This window comes from Panthera leo, chromosome A3 (genome assembly GCF_018350215.1).
Source record: "Panthera leo isolate Ple1 chromosome A3, P.leo_Ple1_pat1.1, whole genome shotgun sequence".
In the NCBI taxonomy this organism is placed as follows: Eukaryota; Metazoa; Chordata; class Mammalia; order Carnivora; family Felidae; genus Panthera; species Panthera leo.
The window spans coordinates 41,753,289-41,769,638 of NC_056681.1; the positions used below are offsets into that span (position 1 = coordinate 41,753,289).

The window sequence follows — 16,350 nt, forward strand, 5'->3', positions numbered from 1 at the left end:
TCCCGCCCACTTCCCTCTCTCTACCCCCGCCCCTCCGCTCCAGGCCGGACCGGGCGTCCCGCGGCGGCCCCACCTGCCGGGCCACTGAGCATGCCCAGAGCGACTCCGGCCCGCGTGATCCTCGCGCCGGGGTTTGGCTGCGGCCGGGCGGCGAAGAGGGGCGGGGTCGGGATGCCCGAGCACCGCCACCTAAGGTCGCCTAGTCAGGAAGAGCCTCCGCGCAGGCGGTGGCCTGTAAGTCACCCAGGGTTACCGAAGAGGAGTGATTTCAGGAAAGCTACAACCCAGTCTTACCACCTGAAAACCTAGGGAGGAGGAAGAAAGGGAAGGGGTCGCAGTAACTTAGGGCCAGAGCGAAGACCTCAGTCCTGGGGCTCAGATGACCGAAAACAGTGTGTCAACCCATAAGGAGACCTGGTTTTAGCCCGTTGTGCAAGAGTTAGCTCATCCAATTTACAGAACAAGAATCTGAGGCGCAGAGATTATCATAGCTTGTTTGTGGGTTGTCCCACTAGGTCCTTCTCTGCTGCTCTAAGGCTACCCAACCAAGGGGTGTGTTTTGGACCGCTCAATTCAGGGATAACGAGAAATGAAAATAAAAAGGGTACTAGATGTTTTTAAACTGCTGGCGAGAATGGCTACACTGACTGAAATCAGATCTTCATTGGACTTTTTTGCATTTGTTACAGTTTAGTAGTTCAGTTTTAATCATAACGTAGTTAGGCGTGAAAACGACCCTCTCTTTAAAGCTTAGGGCATAAGAAGTGAGGCCTGACCCAGCCTTTTTTTCCTGAGTCCTCCTCTCCCCGTTGCCCTCTCCCGAAGAATATAAATTCATTTATTCAGCTATGCATTCACGTATTCCTTCACACACACCCAGGAACCCACCTGTGACCACAGCCAAGACCTGAGTTCTGCCTTCCTCCTACTGCCCCATTCAGAGCCGCTCAGCCCACCGCAGCCCAACTCCAGGACCCCTCCCTTCCTGCCCAGTAGGGCAGCTGATGGTCAGGATCTGGCAGGCCCACTGTATCAGGTCCTCAAGATCCACCAGGCTCTGGAGTCCCCCTAGGGCTGAGAAGGGAAGCTCTGCCCTCACCCCTCTCCCTCCCTGCGGGTACTTCACACTCCCAGGGTGTCTGTCTGAGTGTCTGGAGCAGTGGCCTTCTGTTCAGATGAAGGGACCAGAGCCAGGCAAGAGGGGCTGCTCGTCCAGGAAGCCAAGCTGTAACAGAGGCCTTAGGGAGTGGACACTGGGCTGCTAGATTTGAGCCCCAGCTCCTACACTAGCTTTGGGCTTCCTGTAGTCTGCATTGCTAGGCACCTCTGAGGCTTTTTGCCTGACGGCAAATCGGAAACAACTCCCTGGAGTTGATTAATGCATTAAGTGAGATGATGTCAGCAAACGTGACCCACTCAGATTAAGGAATCATTACTTCTGCTTCCCTAGAGCCCCGCGGCTAGCCCGGAATCAGCATCCCATTTGTTTTCCAGAGTCCTGAAAACCCAGGGTTTTTCCCACTTGCGCGAGCAGAGCTGGGTGCAGATTTCACCACTGCTGGCTGCAGGAAAACAAGGACAGCCGGAAGCTGGACCGGGCCGCGCGAAACATGCGCAGTAGCGGCGGGCTGCTTGGAGGCGCGGCCAGGGAGCCGGCGCACCGCCCCCGCCGCCCCAGGCAGGGGCGGGGTCCGCCTTATAAGGGAGCTGAGCGGGGACAAACAGCGCGTGCCCAATTCGCGGGGGTGGGCGGGGGGCGAGCCGCCCGACCCTGGAGCGAATCACCGCCACCACTGTTCGCGACCAGGCTCCCGGGTCTGGGCGCACCGAACACCCGACTGGCCCACCCCCGGCAATGCCAGCTCAATTCTTAAAGACAACGAATTGAACTTTATAGGAGGAGCTCTAGCTTACTCATAAAGCGATTTTCTGTGCCTGGGGTTTTATTGGTTGGTTGGTTGGTTGGTTAGTGGTGAGGTTTAATTCATTATTTCGTTCGTTAGCTTCTTTTCAGCAGCCTACACACGCCTATAAGCCCCTGACCTCCTATGACCTTGCCATTGACACAAAACAGAGCATCGCAGACACACTAGACCCCACACATCTGGCATAGAGGTTTTGACTAGGTGGCAGTGAAGCTTCAACTCACAGAGGGACAATGGGGAGGTGGGAAAAGAGGTACTTTGCTTGTTTTGATGTAGTTTATATTTGGGTCTCCATTTATTTTTTTTTTTTTTCTGATGTTTAGCAATCTCTGTTCTGCCAAATAGTTGTGAGTGATTGAAACTCCCTGAGTCTTAGCTTCTTCATTTCAAAGTGAGATAGCACTAGAATAGAATGTTCACTCTGCCTACAAATATTCGAATCATCTTGAAATACCATCAGCAGAAAACAAACAAACAAAAAAAACAATATCCCTATCAGCTATATATACAGGGATGTATTTCTTCCCCTAGCCTTTAAGGAATAAAATTGATTTACTCTCTCACAAACATGACTTTTAAAAAACCTTGATAAGCAGCAGACTGGCACACTTAAATTGGAACATAGGATACAACTGACATCTCAGAAACCCATCTGTTTTCCTGTGTGCTAAAAGTACCAACCTCAAGCATTCTATCACACAGTACACTTAATATCTCCTCGTGGGGTTGTCTTACACCATGGGACTTAAGTTGAATTCAGGAGCTAAACAGTGAGCCAGTAAGTGGAAAAGAGGATTCTGGTTTTCAAACAATTGCCTGATAGTATCAGAGATAGAAATTACAGATATCAAATCCAAACCCAGAACCGTTTTCATTTTCTAAGTCATAAAATGTAAAGGTAAATTTAGGATCTCCTAAAATACTAAACATTAAAAGCAAAGATAATTTGAAAAAGCGTGCTTTGGAGCCGGATTGTAAAACCTGAGCTACTAAGTAACAGCAAAGATAATCACAAAAGTCATACATAGAAATTTTGCTACAAATCTATAGGCAGGTAGCTGTGAATCCCAGCTCTCTTTTATAGCAGAAGTGAATGAAGAAATCACAGAAGATTCAATTTAATGGAAACTATCACCCTAAATCATAGTCATTTTATATACTAAGATGAAAAAAAGATTGTCTCAACTGCATGTAACTGTACCTATGGTTACAAATAGTTCAGAATCGACAGACTTTGTAGAGTCCGTGGCGACATTTCAACCCTTCAGAGTGAGAAGCCACATTTAGTTGAAGGGATGGGGAGACGTCTTGTGGATGAATTAGTTTTGGAGATGGGCCTTGCAAAGGGATGGGTGGAATTTGAAACCCAAGATGGGTGAAGAGCTGATTTCTAAGCCAGAGAAAATACCTGGAACAAAATGTTCAGAGTTGGGAAAGTGGGGGTCTTGCTCCAGGAATAGTGAGAAAGCCTCCTTACCTAAAACAGTGTGACAGATTTAAAGACAGTTATAAATGCTTCCCCACCTGTATTTGGACCTTGCAACGTCAGGTTGCAGCTACCCTCAATCAGGGGCAGTGTCTGTTTCTCTACCTCTCTAGTATGGCTGCCCTTGTATCTTGCTCTGACTCATAGAATGCCACAGAATTAACTTTGTCACTTTCAAACCTAGGTGTCTGAAGGCCTTGCATACTTCCACTCACCCGAGGGACCCTGATGCTGTCATGTGAGCAAGCCCAGGCTGGCCTGCTTAAGGATGGCTTGACCCAGTCAAACCCAGTGCCACAGCCAACAGGCAGCCAACCACCAGACTTGGGAGTGGGGTCCCCTGGCACCAGCCCACCCCAGCCAACTCACTAGCTGATCACAGATGCATGAGTGAGGGCATCCCAGGGTGACAGAATCCATCCAGACAAGCAGAACCACTTGTTGACTAAGAGGATCAGGATATGCCACCCCAAAATATGTCACTTTGACATAAGAATTAAGAAGGACAATTAAGAAGGAGCAAACACAGAAAGAGCCCCCTCCCCTCCCCCACCTGCCTAAAAGCAGGACATAAATTTCCTTTTGTGAAGGTGTTTCTTCTCTCCTCTCCTATACCATCAAAAGAGTAGTCCTTATTACTGGAGAGAGAGAGAGCCAGCAAAACTTACTAAAAAAAAAACAAAAAAAAAACAAAAAACCCTCATCTTCCATTAGTTTCCCTCATGTATTTACTTTCCCACAATCTACTATCCCTGGGAATCCAAGTCCTTTTCCTTTGTCCAGTCACTTCTCTGCATTTTATCACCCTTTGTTAAAACAGTATGTAAGCTCCTAGGTCTGAACACTTTGGGAGATTTTTCATTTCTTTTCTGTGATGCCCCCCATGTGCAGAGAAAATAAGGCCTTTCTCCTGTTAATCTTTCTTCCCACAGTTTAATTCACACACCCCAGATAGAAACTTAAGAGAGTAGTGGAGAAGTGGTATTTTTTCATCCCTGATAAATCTCATGAGCAATAACCCAATTTGTTGCTTAAGCCCTTTGGTTTAGGGTATGTGGGTGTTATTGCTTGCATTCAAATACAGCCTATCTTATATAATGAGAAGGGTTTTTCGATGGATGTGGCAATTCAGGAGACTTTTAAATATATAGAAATATGAGTGACATAAAAATCAGCTGTAAAACAGGGCCCTAATCAAGGGCTTTGCAGTTGTAATCTGGAGCTGAAAGAGTCTTCATGGTCATTTCTTACATTGCAAATGAGAAGACAGGCAGGCAGGCTCAGACCAGCAACATGACTCCCGACACTGCCTTCCTCACCACCCACCCTCTCAGTGGAACTTACATCAGTGAAGCAGGTTCACGGAAGAATAAATGCTCTCACAACACAATTTTCTGCATTCCCACTTCGATTCAGCTGCACATCCAAGAGGAATGCCACTTCCTCTCCTTGTCTCCTGCATCCAGTCCATCCTGAGGGTTCTACTGCCAATAGTGTTGCCCCCTCCCCGCCCCATGCACCGGCACCAACTCACAATAATCAACCCCTCCACCAACTGCTTTGCACCGTGGCTGGCGGCACTCATTTGCTACTCGTTGGCAAATTTTAAACCTTGGTTTTCTGGGTCTCACTTCCAACCAGATTATCAATCCTTCAAGGCTAGAGAACAGGTCTTACAGTTCTCTGTACTTCCAGTATTGCCAGATTAGTAAATGCTAGGGTTGGTAATCGGTAAAACCAGTAAGCTCGTTACATGACTCTGTTTCTGTAGAAACCAGTATATACATATGAATTTCTGTGTGATGATTCTTTGGCCCATTCTGTCCTTTTTTGTTCCTCTAACCAGGTCAGAACATAAAGGTTATGCCATTTGTTACTGTCAAGCTTAATTAAACCCATTATAATTTGTTAACCCCTGTGCTTGCTTTGTAATTAACATTGATTAACACAAACAAGTACAAAATAGGCCATCAGCACTTTCCAGAAGTGCTGATTACAATTATATTGATAATTCAATACAGTACAGAAGATGATGGGATAGTAATTTGCACTCTCTTTACATAGGGAGACAAATGCTACCAGGCGAAACTAAGCCTAGAAATAAAATACTTTGTTCATCGGATTTACCTGATTGAACCTTCATGCTATTAACCCCCTCAGTCCCCCACCCCTTGACTACTTAAACCTTGGAAGGATTACTGAAGGCACAGCTCCCAGTGACCTGCTTCATTGCATGCCTGAATCAGAATAGGGAAGCATTTCAAGGCTGACAGACGGATCATGGAGTGTTCAGCCACAGCAAAGCAGCCCCCAAGGCTCATGACAGACAATTATGGGGCCAATATCACATTTCGTAATCCTGGGGTACGTCCAAGGCTTTATGGCAGCAGGTCGAAGATGCGCAACAATGAGCACCCAGCAGCGGTGGGTCCAAAAAGCTCTCAGTGACCAATAACCTGAAAATAAACTCTATCTGCCTACTCAAAATACAAGAAACAAAACCAACAAAATTGATATGATGTCCCAATATACTCAAGAGTGTGTTTAAATTCCCTTTCTCTCTGACCTCAGACGATGATATATTCTGGCCATCCATGGTAAGAAGAGCCCACCATGCTCCCATGTGACTGTGGTCCATTACCAGCGGGGGTAGGCACACATTTGAACTTTTCCATTTTTCTAGGAACAAAGTCGGGATGCTTAGGAGCTGTAATAGTTTTTGTTCTGTATATAAAAAAGTAAGTGGGACTCTGAGCCACTGCACTCCAGGGAAGAATTAACAGAACTGGTATCATACAGATCAATTGGCCCTGTGCAAATGACACGATAATGAGGCCACGGAGTTTTTATGATTTTCTGTTACTGCTCCAGAAAATATGCTCCAGAAACCATTCAAACCCCCTAAAAGGAATATTAGTACAAAATGGGGTGTTTCAAACTCATTGCTAAAAGATGAATGTTCAAAAAGATCCCTGAGATACCAAGACTTCTATATAAATGTGTGACTGATTGAGGAAAACTCTGCCAGATGAAAAAGTATGGAGAAATTTGCTGATAGTCATATGCTTCTAACCCAAATGTCTGCATTCTCAGAGCTAGGCCTTCTCTTTTCCCTCCCCAGCAGAGGATATGTTGGAAAAAGTGCTAGTAATGGAAAAAAAAAAAAGGCTGTCAGAAGTAGAATTAAATAAAGAAACAGAAGAAAACAAACAAACACAATCACACACTGAAACAAAGAGTCAGCCCTAAGCAAGACCGTAACACTGTGACATTTGCTTTGGGGGTCTATAGCCTCTTGCCTCCCATTATCAAACATGACACTCAGGGTCTAACATCAATCCCATCGAGTCATTTAACCCTCTTTGTCCTGTCATCCCATCTCTCTCTCTGTCTCATAAATATTAGGTATGTATTCTAGGCTTTTTTGTCTTCTTCATGTAGTTTTTTAATAAAAAAAAAGACATGTTTCTTCAACATCATGAGCAGACTATTACATTTAGCAATGAACAGCATGGGTGCCAAAAGAAAATCTACCTTAAAACCCGTTGTTGGAATGCTTTACACTTTCTACAGAACAGAAACTAAGATAACCTGTTATACAATTAGTCACAAATAAGGCCCTTGAGTTTTTGCCCATACACATGAGTATTGTCTAAAACGTGTCTTCTTTGTAGCAGCTGGGCCCTGCCACCACTGTGCTTGACAGAGTTCACTACTGCTGTAACCTGTAGCTTCCCTTTCACTTCTCTGGCTCCCTTCTCCAGCTGAGCTTTGTTTCCTGGCAGTAATTAAAACCTCCTACCACTGCCATAGCTACTGCTGCTTCTGGAACCACCATGGCCACTCTGGTTTCGTGGTTTGGCAAAGTATTGGCCTCCACCGCCACAGGGGCCAGGGCTTCTGCCTCCAAAATTTCCTCCCTGGATGGACCCCCAAATCTGAAAACTGGTTGTTGCAATTGTCAAAATCATTATAGCTTCTGCCACCTCCAGAGTTACTTCTATCATTACCAAATCTGTTATAGCCATCCCCATTGCCACCATATCCACCACCACCTTGACTGCCACCAAAGCCATCTCCCCCAGTGACGTTTCCTCCGCAACTTTAACCTCTTTGGCTGGATGAAGCACCAACTATCTCTTGCTTAGCTAGAGCTCGCCTTACTTCACAATCGTGGCCAGTCCCAGTATGGCGTTCTTGAATGACCATCTTGTCCACAGAGTCATGGTCATCAGATGTCACAAAAGCAACGCCGTTCTTTTTGCCACCGCCTGGGTCAGTCATGATTTCAATCACTTCACTTTTCCCATACTGTCCACTGTAACTTCTTAGATGATGTTCTTCAGTGTCTTCTTCAACGCCATCCACAAAAATCTTTTTCACAGTTACGTGGGCACTGGCTCTTTGAGAATCTTCTCTTGAGACAGCCATCATTGGTTCCACAGCTCTTCACCAGACATTCAACTGACTGAGCTACCCAGACGTCCCAGACTTTTTATTTTAAAGTCAGATTTATTGAGGTAGCATCTTCTGGGGGATTTGTTTGTTTGTTTGTTTTCTAAGTAGGCCCTACACCCAGTGTGGAGCCCAGTGTGGAGCTGGAGCTCACCACTCTGAAATAAAGCCCTGAGCTGAGATCAAGAGTCGGATGCTTAACTGACTGAGCCACCCAGGTACCCTGAGGTACCTCAAGATATCATTTTCATACATACATTTCATACATTATTCACCATTTTTAATAGGCAGTTCTATGAGTTTTGAGAAATGCATACAGATGTGTGGCCACCAATACAATCAAAATGTAGAACTGTATCATGACCTTTCCCCCCAAATCCCCCTGTGTCCCTCCCTCCATCTCTACCCCCTGGCAACCACTAATCTGTCTTTTGTCCTTACAGTTTATCTTTTCTAGAATGTCGTATAAATGGAATCATGCAGTATGTGGTCTTTTGAGTATGACTTCTTTCACTCAGCAAATACATTTGAGATTCAGCCATGTGGCTGAGTGTTTCAGTAGTTCCTTCCTTTTCATTCCTGAGCAGTACTTAATTATACGACAATCTGTATGTCCATTCAGAGGTTAAAGGACATTTGGGTTGTTTCCAGTTTCTAACAATTATGAATAAGCCACTATCAACATCCACATACAGGGTTTTGTGTGAATCTCAGTTTTCATTTCTTTGGGGTTCAAACCCAGGAAGTGGATTTCTTGCTCGATGCTAAGTGTATGTTAAACTTCAGTTTTTTGTTTTTTGTTTTTCAAAAAAAGCCAAACCACTCTCCAGAGTATTTGTATGACTTCGCCTTCCCACCAGCAGTGTATGATATGTCTAGGTGCTCCATATTGTCACCAGAACTTGGCATTGCGGGTTGTTGTGTTTTCTTTCAAGTCATTTCACTAGGTGACTGACACCGATTTTTGAAGCTGAGCAAACGTGTTCATAGAATTCATTGCTATCTTCAGAAAAGACTTAAAACCAATCGTAAACATCTACTATTACATGACAGCCACTTGGCTGCATACCAATCAGGCAGTTTATACTAACGATCCTGACTGGAGTTACTTTTACCCGAGCTGTACAATGTTGCTTAGTTGTCTATATCTCAAGCAGCATTCATCCCAATTTCCTTAGCACACTTGTTAAACACAAGAGTCCTGTGTCTTCCCTGCAGCGGTCCTACAGGGTATGTCTAAAGGGTAAGGATCCTCACTTCATTCCAGCGTCTCTGAAACACTCAACAGCCTACCTCTAATCACCTTGTTCAGGTGTGTTTTCAGTACCCAGAAAATGAAACATCCCTCCAGCGTCTACTTTCAAAAACATATCTATCAAAAACACTCTAAGCTGGAGGAAAGGAGAAAAAATGTTTTGTTGCAGTAAACAAATTGTCACACTCGGGGGATTGATGGTTAATTCAATCACTCTCCTGCTCTGCCCTCGATCTGTACAGAGCCATACATTGCTGTTCTCCAGAAGTAACTACTGCTGATTTCTCTGATGTGGGCAGAAAACACACATAGTCAGAACCCGGTCTGCTCAGATTTGTCACACAAATTCCTCCCTGGCCTGTTGCTTCTCTGTGGATCTCCCTGCTAATGCTTTATTCATTTGCATCTGTCTGCCCCATCTGCTGGTTCTAATGGTGTGCTGTAAGCAATTAGACCCTCATGCATGTACCACCTCCCATGCATTCCTTCTGTTCTTCCTCTCCCCCTCCCCCGGCCATTTCGATTTTTCTGCCTCAGCCCCAGAGGAATTCAGCAGACAACCCCAGCTGCATCTTTCCATTTTTCTGAAGTTTATTATTTATTTTAAATAGATAATACATGCACAAAAGATGAATCCAAAAGATACAAAAGGGCACAGAGGTAGAAGTCTCTTCCCTTCCTTTACCATTCCTCTGCTTCCATTGCTTAGAGGCAACTATGGTCACCAGTGTCTGGTGCCCTTTCAGAAAGAGATAATCTATACATAGACAAACATACAATCTAGATACTTTTATTCTTTGTAGAAATAGCAACACACTGTAACACCTTTTTGCACCTTGCTTTTTTCATGTACGTGTGTGTGTGTGTGTGTGTGTGTATGTGTGTTGTAGAGCATTTCATCTCTCTATACTTGTATATACTACTGAGTGTACATTAGTAGATGTGCCTCTTTCCTTTAAAGAGTTGGTTGGTATGTAATATTGCATATGTACTATGATTCATCTTACCAAAATCCTTTTTAAAGTATGTAAAATAACGACTTAGCCCAACCAAGATAGACATTTATATCATGAAAAAAAAAAAAAATGAGCAGAGTTCGATGTCTCGGGGCTGGTATTGGTAGCTACAGTCTCAAAGACTTAAGATCTTTCTCTTTGTGTTCGAAGGTAGCTGCTGAAGCTCCAGCCTTCACGTCTGCATTCCCAGCCGGAGGAAAGATCTATGTGTTCCCCCTCAAGAAAGACACTTCCCAGCTCACAGAATCCCTTCAGTTATATCCATTTTCCAAAACCTAGTCACAAAGCTACACCTGGCTGCAAGGGAGGATGGGAAATGTAGTCACAATCTAGGGATGGTGTTGAAAACTTGGGGATCTATTAAGAAACAAGGAGGGAAGAGTGAGTATTGGGGTACAACGATATCCATTCTGTCCCAGGATTGTCAGCTCTTTCGCTCTTTCACTGCTAAACCAGAGATCTCTGTGAACATTCAGTTTCATGCTCTGTGAGATGGGTCACAGGTTGTATGCATTTCTATTTTCGTGAGTATTCCCAATTGCCATCCCTGACAAAGCAACAATTAATCCCTGCACTGACATATGAGTGTGACTATTTCCCCACACCCTCAATAGTCCTGAGTGTGCTTATATTTTTTTTTATTTTTATTTTTTGTCTTTTACCATCATAATAGCTAAAGTACAGTATCCAGGGTGCCTCAGTGGCTCATTCAGTTAAGTATCCAAGTCTTGATTTTGGCTCAGGTCATGATCTCACGGTTCATGGGATGGAGCCCCACTTTGAGCCCTGCTCTGACAGCACGAATCTGCTTGAGATTCCCTCTCTCTCCTTCTCTCTCTACCCCTCCCCAGCTCTTGCTCTGTCACTCTTTCTCTCGAAATAAATAAATAAACTTAAAAAATAAATAAAATAAAATAAAATAAAATAAAATAAAATAAAATACAGCTTCTCAAGGTGTCTTAATTGGATTTAATAGGAATTTCTCTTATTTTTAGTGCCAGTCAGTAGTTTTTCAAATGTCTAGAAACTATTTGTATTTCCTTATCTCCGAACTATTTCCATGATTTGCCCAGTAGATTGTATTATTTCCTTATTACTCTATAGAAATTCTTTATAAATTGGGGAAATCAGCATTTTCAGCAATATTATTTAAACATTTTCCCCCAACAGTTTTGGCTTGATTTGTTGTGCTTTTGTTCCCATGCAGATTTTTAAAATTCTTTTCTTTTTCTTTTAAAGAGAAGTTAGCCTCTGTTCCCTTGTTCCACAAGCAACGCTTGGCTGAGTTGGTTGCTGTCAAAAAGACAAGTCCCACATTCTCATGAGACTCCTCTGACTTCCCCTTTGCTTCAACCGTAGCAGGTGCAGCAGTGGCCACAAATTCAGATGCATCAGCCAGCAGGGCCTTGACTGAGAGGCATAGTCAGTCTCCACAGGCTAGAACCCACCTGTGCCCACCGACGACTGAATGGGGTATTGATGGGGGTGTCGGGGTGGCTCAGTCGGTTAAGTGTCCAACTTTGGCTCAGGTCACGATCTTGTGGTTTGTGAGTTCGAGCCCTGCGTCAGGCTCTGTACTGACAGCTGGAAGCCTGGAGTCTGCCTTGGATTCTGTGTCTCCCTCTCTCTCTGCCCCTCCCCCACTTGTGTTCTGTGTCTCTCTTTCAAAAAATGAGTAAACATTAAAAATAATTTTTTTAATTAAAAAAAGAATGGGGTAGTGATGCAACATCTCTAGGCATGGGCTGGCGAAATGGGGCATGCCCTCCTGGAAGCTAGAATGCAGTGTCCTCTGTGATGTCAAGCACTTCCACGTTTGTAGACAATGGATGTTCAGCCAGAGGGATGGTGGGAGGGGGTGGGGGCGGTGGGGGGGGGTGAGATATTCAAAGTGTTCGGTGCCTCGAGCCCCCCCCCCCTTGTCTCCATTAGCCGTAGGTCACTCAGGATTTCAATGGTGATTTTTCTTTTTTTCTTTTTTTTAAATTTTGTTAATGTTTATTTACTTTTAAGAGAGACAGACAGACAGACAGAGACAAATAGGGGAGGGGCAGAGAGAGAGGGAGACACAGAATCCAAAGCAGGCTCCAGGCTCTGAGCTGTCAGCACAGAGCCCGACGCGGGCTCAAACCCACGGACCGTGAGATCATAACCTGAGCCGAAGTCGGACATTCAACCGACTGAGCCACCCAGGAGCCCCCAATGGTGATTGTTCTAATGTAGTTGCATGTATCCCTTTTAACAAATTGCTTCTGGGTATTGTGACTTTCTCAGAAGACATTCCCTGTACCAAAATTACAAAATAAATTCTTCCATAGTTTTCTTTTTCAGAGTAATAATAATCACAAAGGGGCTCCAACTTGATTTATTTTAACAAGACTTCTGGTTATCCTGGCCCCACTGACCCATCCATCTTCCCCCACTGATTTGGTAGCTTGGCTGCCTTTAAAAGGAAGCACCAAGCAGTTCTCCTTCACTTAAAATCAGTACATCTTAATTCCACTTTCTATTTGATATATCCTGCACTGCCATCAATATTATTCATTACCTTTCGGGGTTACAGATTGCAGTCGGATCCAATTTGCCAACGAGGAGGGCTAAGCACTGAGAGACGCAAACATTCAGACTGCTCTGCTCACAGGCTAGCTAGCAAACCATGTAATTCTAACCCGCAGAGACTTTTGGGAGGAGCTCAGGCTTTGGAGGCTGTTAAGGGCTCACTTGTGTCCTCTCCAAACTCATATGTTAAGGTCCTAACTGCCAGTACCTCAGAAAGTGACTGTAGTTAGAGACAGGGCCTTAAAAGAGGTAATTCTGTTAGGGTGGCTCAGTCAGTTGAGTGTCTGACTTGGGGTCAGGTCGTGATCTCAGGGTTCATCGGTTCATTGGTTTGAGTCCCACATTGGGCTTTGGGCTTTGCACTGACAGCACAGAGCCTGCTTCGGGTTCTCTGTCTCCCTCATGCTCTGCACCTCCCCTGCTTGCTCTCTTTCTCTCAAAAATAAACAGACATTAAAAAAATTAAAAAGAGGTAATTACATTAAAATGAGGTCATTAGGGTGGGCTCTAATCCAATGACTGGTGTCCTTATAAGACAAGGAAGTAGGAGGTAGATAGAGGGAAGATCTGGAGACACAGGGAGAAGACAGCCATCTACAAGCCGACGGGAGACACCTCTGTAGAAACCAACCCTGACAGCATTTTGATCTCAGACTTTTAGCCTTTAGAACTGTGAGAAAACAAATTTCTGTTGTTCCAGCCATTCAGTCTGGGGTACCTTGTTATGACAGTCCCAGCAAGCACATACAGGGGTGCACAGAGCAGGCTGAATCAACTTGGGGTCTTCGGTGCAAGTCTTAGAAGTTTACCCAGATCCGTCAGGTCATGTTCCCCAGACTCTGGTGGAAATCTACAAATAGTGGTGGCTCAGTTGGTTAAGTGTCCAACCTCAGCTCCGGTCATGATCTCACTGTTGTGTTGGAGCCCCACTTTGGGCTCTGTGCTGACAGAGCCTGGAGCCTGCTTCAAATTCTGTGTTTCCCTCTCTCTGTCCTTCCACCGCCTGCATTCTGTCTGTCTGTCTCTCTCTCAAAAATAAACATTTTTTTAAAAAATTAAAAAAAGGAAAAGAAAAAGAAATCTGCTGACAGCAGCAGTACTGGGTGGGGTTCACAGAAGCTACAAGGTGTAGAAGGAGTAAAGGAAGCAGGAAGAAGAAATTGAACCATGATGTAATTTCAACAGAGGCCTCAAGTTGATCCTAAGGGGAGCTCTGGACCCGGGATGGCTTTTGGGCTTGTCCAGAATGAGGCAAGGACACTGGGCCTTTGTACCCCAGCAGACTGTCTCCTGGAAGAGGGTCTGAACTTGGGCAAGGAAGCTCTGGGTGGCTGAGGGCTAGGAGGGCCTCAGCTGCGAGCCATCAGTGTCCAGCACAGTGACAGCAGGGGAAGAAGCCCCCCAGGCCTAGTGGGGGCACACTCCCACACCCACCACACCTACCTACACAGAAGGGGATTTGTTAGGAGGATACGGGGGAAGCTCACAGCATGGAGGGACAGCCTGAAGGAACAACCCTCAGAAAGGACATGGCTCAGAGTAGCCGTGAGGTTTGGGAACTCAGAAACAAACGGGACGGTCTCTCTGGGCAACAACCATGGGGATGAATCAGCCCCCACTGTCATTATGCATCTTTTCCCTTCAGCATTCAGAGTCATCGGAGAGAGTCTATACTTAACCTGACTTGGATCACCTGCTTGCTCTTTGGACAGAGAAGAGCATGGCCTTTTGACATTTGCTAGAAGGCTGCATGACCTGGGAGAAAACTGGTTCCCCAAAAAAGGCCAACTGTGATGTCATCACCAGAAGAAGAAAACATGTCCATTGGGCCCGGGCCATTGGAGTTGGAACCTCAGTTTGGGGTGTTTGGGGGCAAATAGCTTGAACTCATAAAATTTGAAAGTGCTTCCTCTGTAAAAAAGAAATATTACCTCCCTCATAAGATTTTTCAGGCTTCAGTTGTATCTATAGCTATACCTATATCTATATCTCTGTACCTGTTTGTATGTATGTGCTTACATAAAAGAATTATGCATACATACATGTGTATACACACTGACATAATACATGTATGATGCCTATATAATATAGTTACCATTTATTTGAGTGTCTATAGCTCCTAGGTCCTCATCAACTATTTCCTATCATGTATCTGTGCATCTATTTGCTTTCCCACCTCTTCTTTGAGAGCAAGAGAAGCATTCAATATCCTAGTCCCCAAATTCTAGACCTGGAAACCCCCTTAGAGATGCTGCCTCTTTTTTTTTTTAAGTTTATTTATTTATTTTGAGAGAGAAAGAGGGAGAGAGAGAATCCCAAGCAAGCTCCACGCTGTCAGCACAGAGCCCAACTTGGGGCTCGATCCCACAGACCATGAGATCATGACCTGAGCCAAAATTAAGAGTTGGACACAACTGACTGAGCCGCCCAGGTGCCCTTAGATACTGCCTCTTTGTACAGAAGGAACTGTGGCATTGCAAAGTTTTACCACTTCACATTCCTCATGTTGGGTGTGGGGGTGTGCTTGACTTTTAATTTAAAAAATAAGTCAAAGAGTCAGGAGGGGAACGAGAAAAGCAAAAGGAGAGTTTTTCTGATAGGTCATCTACTCACAGAGATACACACAAGCCTTCTCAGGGGGTTTCTCAACCCCAGGTGATGCAGGGAAGGGGCAGGAGGAGAGCAGGATAGCCAGGTATCAGGCACCAGTGACATTCCAGAGTGGAGAACACAGTTCCCCATTTCTTTCATTGCTGATTATAGAGAACAGCATTTATTGTGGACCACGTGGGACCAGGCCGACTGGAATGGAGGAGAGAGTGTGAGACAGAGGGCAAGGAGGGTGGGGGTTGGCATTTTCTCTCCTACAGCTATTTTCAAGAGGAGATCTAATTCCAGCAACAACGTTTCGACTTCACTCCCACCAAAAGGGATGGCTTCTGTGGAATGCCTCTCAGCTTGCAAATGTTGCCTTTCCGAGGTCACGCAAATAGCTAATACATCCATTTCCCTGAGATAAATGCCATCATGGAGGTCTTCTTGTCACTGTCAGGGGTTATGAGCGGTGTTGATGGAGTGGGGTAATGACATCGCAGGGTGATTGAAAGGGTTTGGGATGTGATTTCCTATTTGGTTCAGACAAAATAAAACCATTATCTGTGCTTCATCTTTTTTAAAGACATTGTTTCCCGAGCTCTTTGGCGCTTGAAGTCTGTTGCAGCACGGAGGAACAATATCAGCCTGTCACAATTATAGATCAGTTCATCACCACAGTCAGCCTCCAATCTCCTTGAACTCTTTTCAGGGGAAATGACTTTCCGGGGCCTACCTTATCCCCGGGTATTTTGCCTTTTGAAAAAGATGGTGCGGTGGTCATACATTCTCTGGAGAGAGCCCTCGGGCAGCACGGGGCCAGGCACACTGGGAGTCTGCAGGTAGCCATCTAGGAGAGATGGAGACCCCTCAGCCCTTCAGTCACTCTTGGTGAGCAAGAATGAGACACTCAGACACATGGACGTGATGGGGGCAAGCGGTTGCTTATGCAGGTTAAGGATACACTTGATGTTGAAGGACATAGGGTTCCCTGGTACATTTCTTATCTGTCTCTGAAACATGCCCAGCTCAGTGGGCTCATGTGGCCAGGCCGCAGCAAGA

General features: G+C 45.1%; 1 pseudogene; it reads right to left on the reverse strand.

Moving 5' to 3' along the window:
• Positions 1-7,199: 7,199 nt before the first annotated feature.
• Positions 7,200-16,138, reverse strand: LOC122215210 (annotated as a pseudogene).
• Positions 16,139-16,350: the final 212 nt, after the last annotated feature.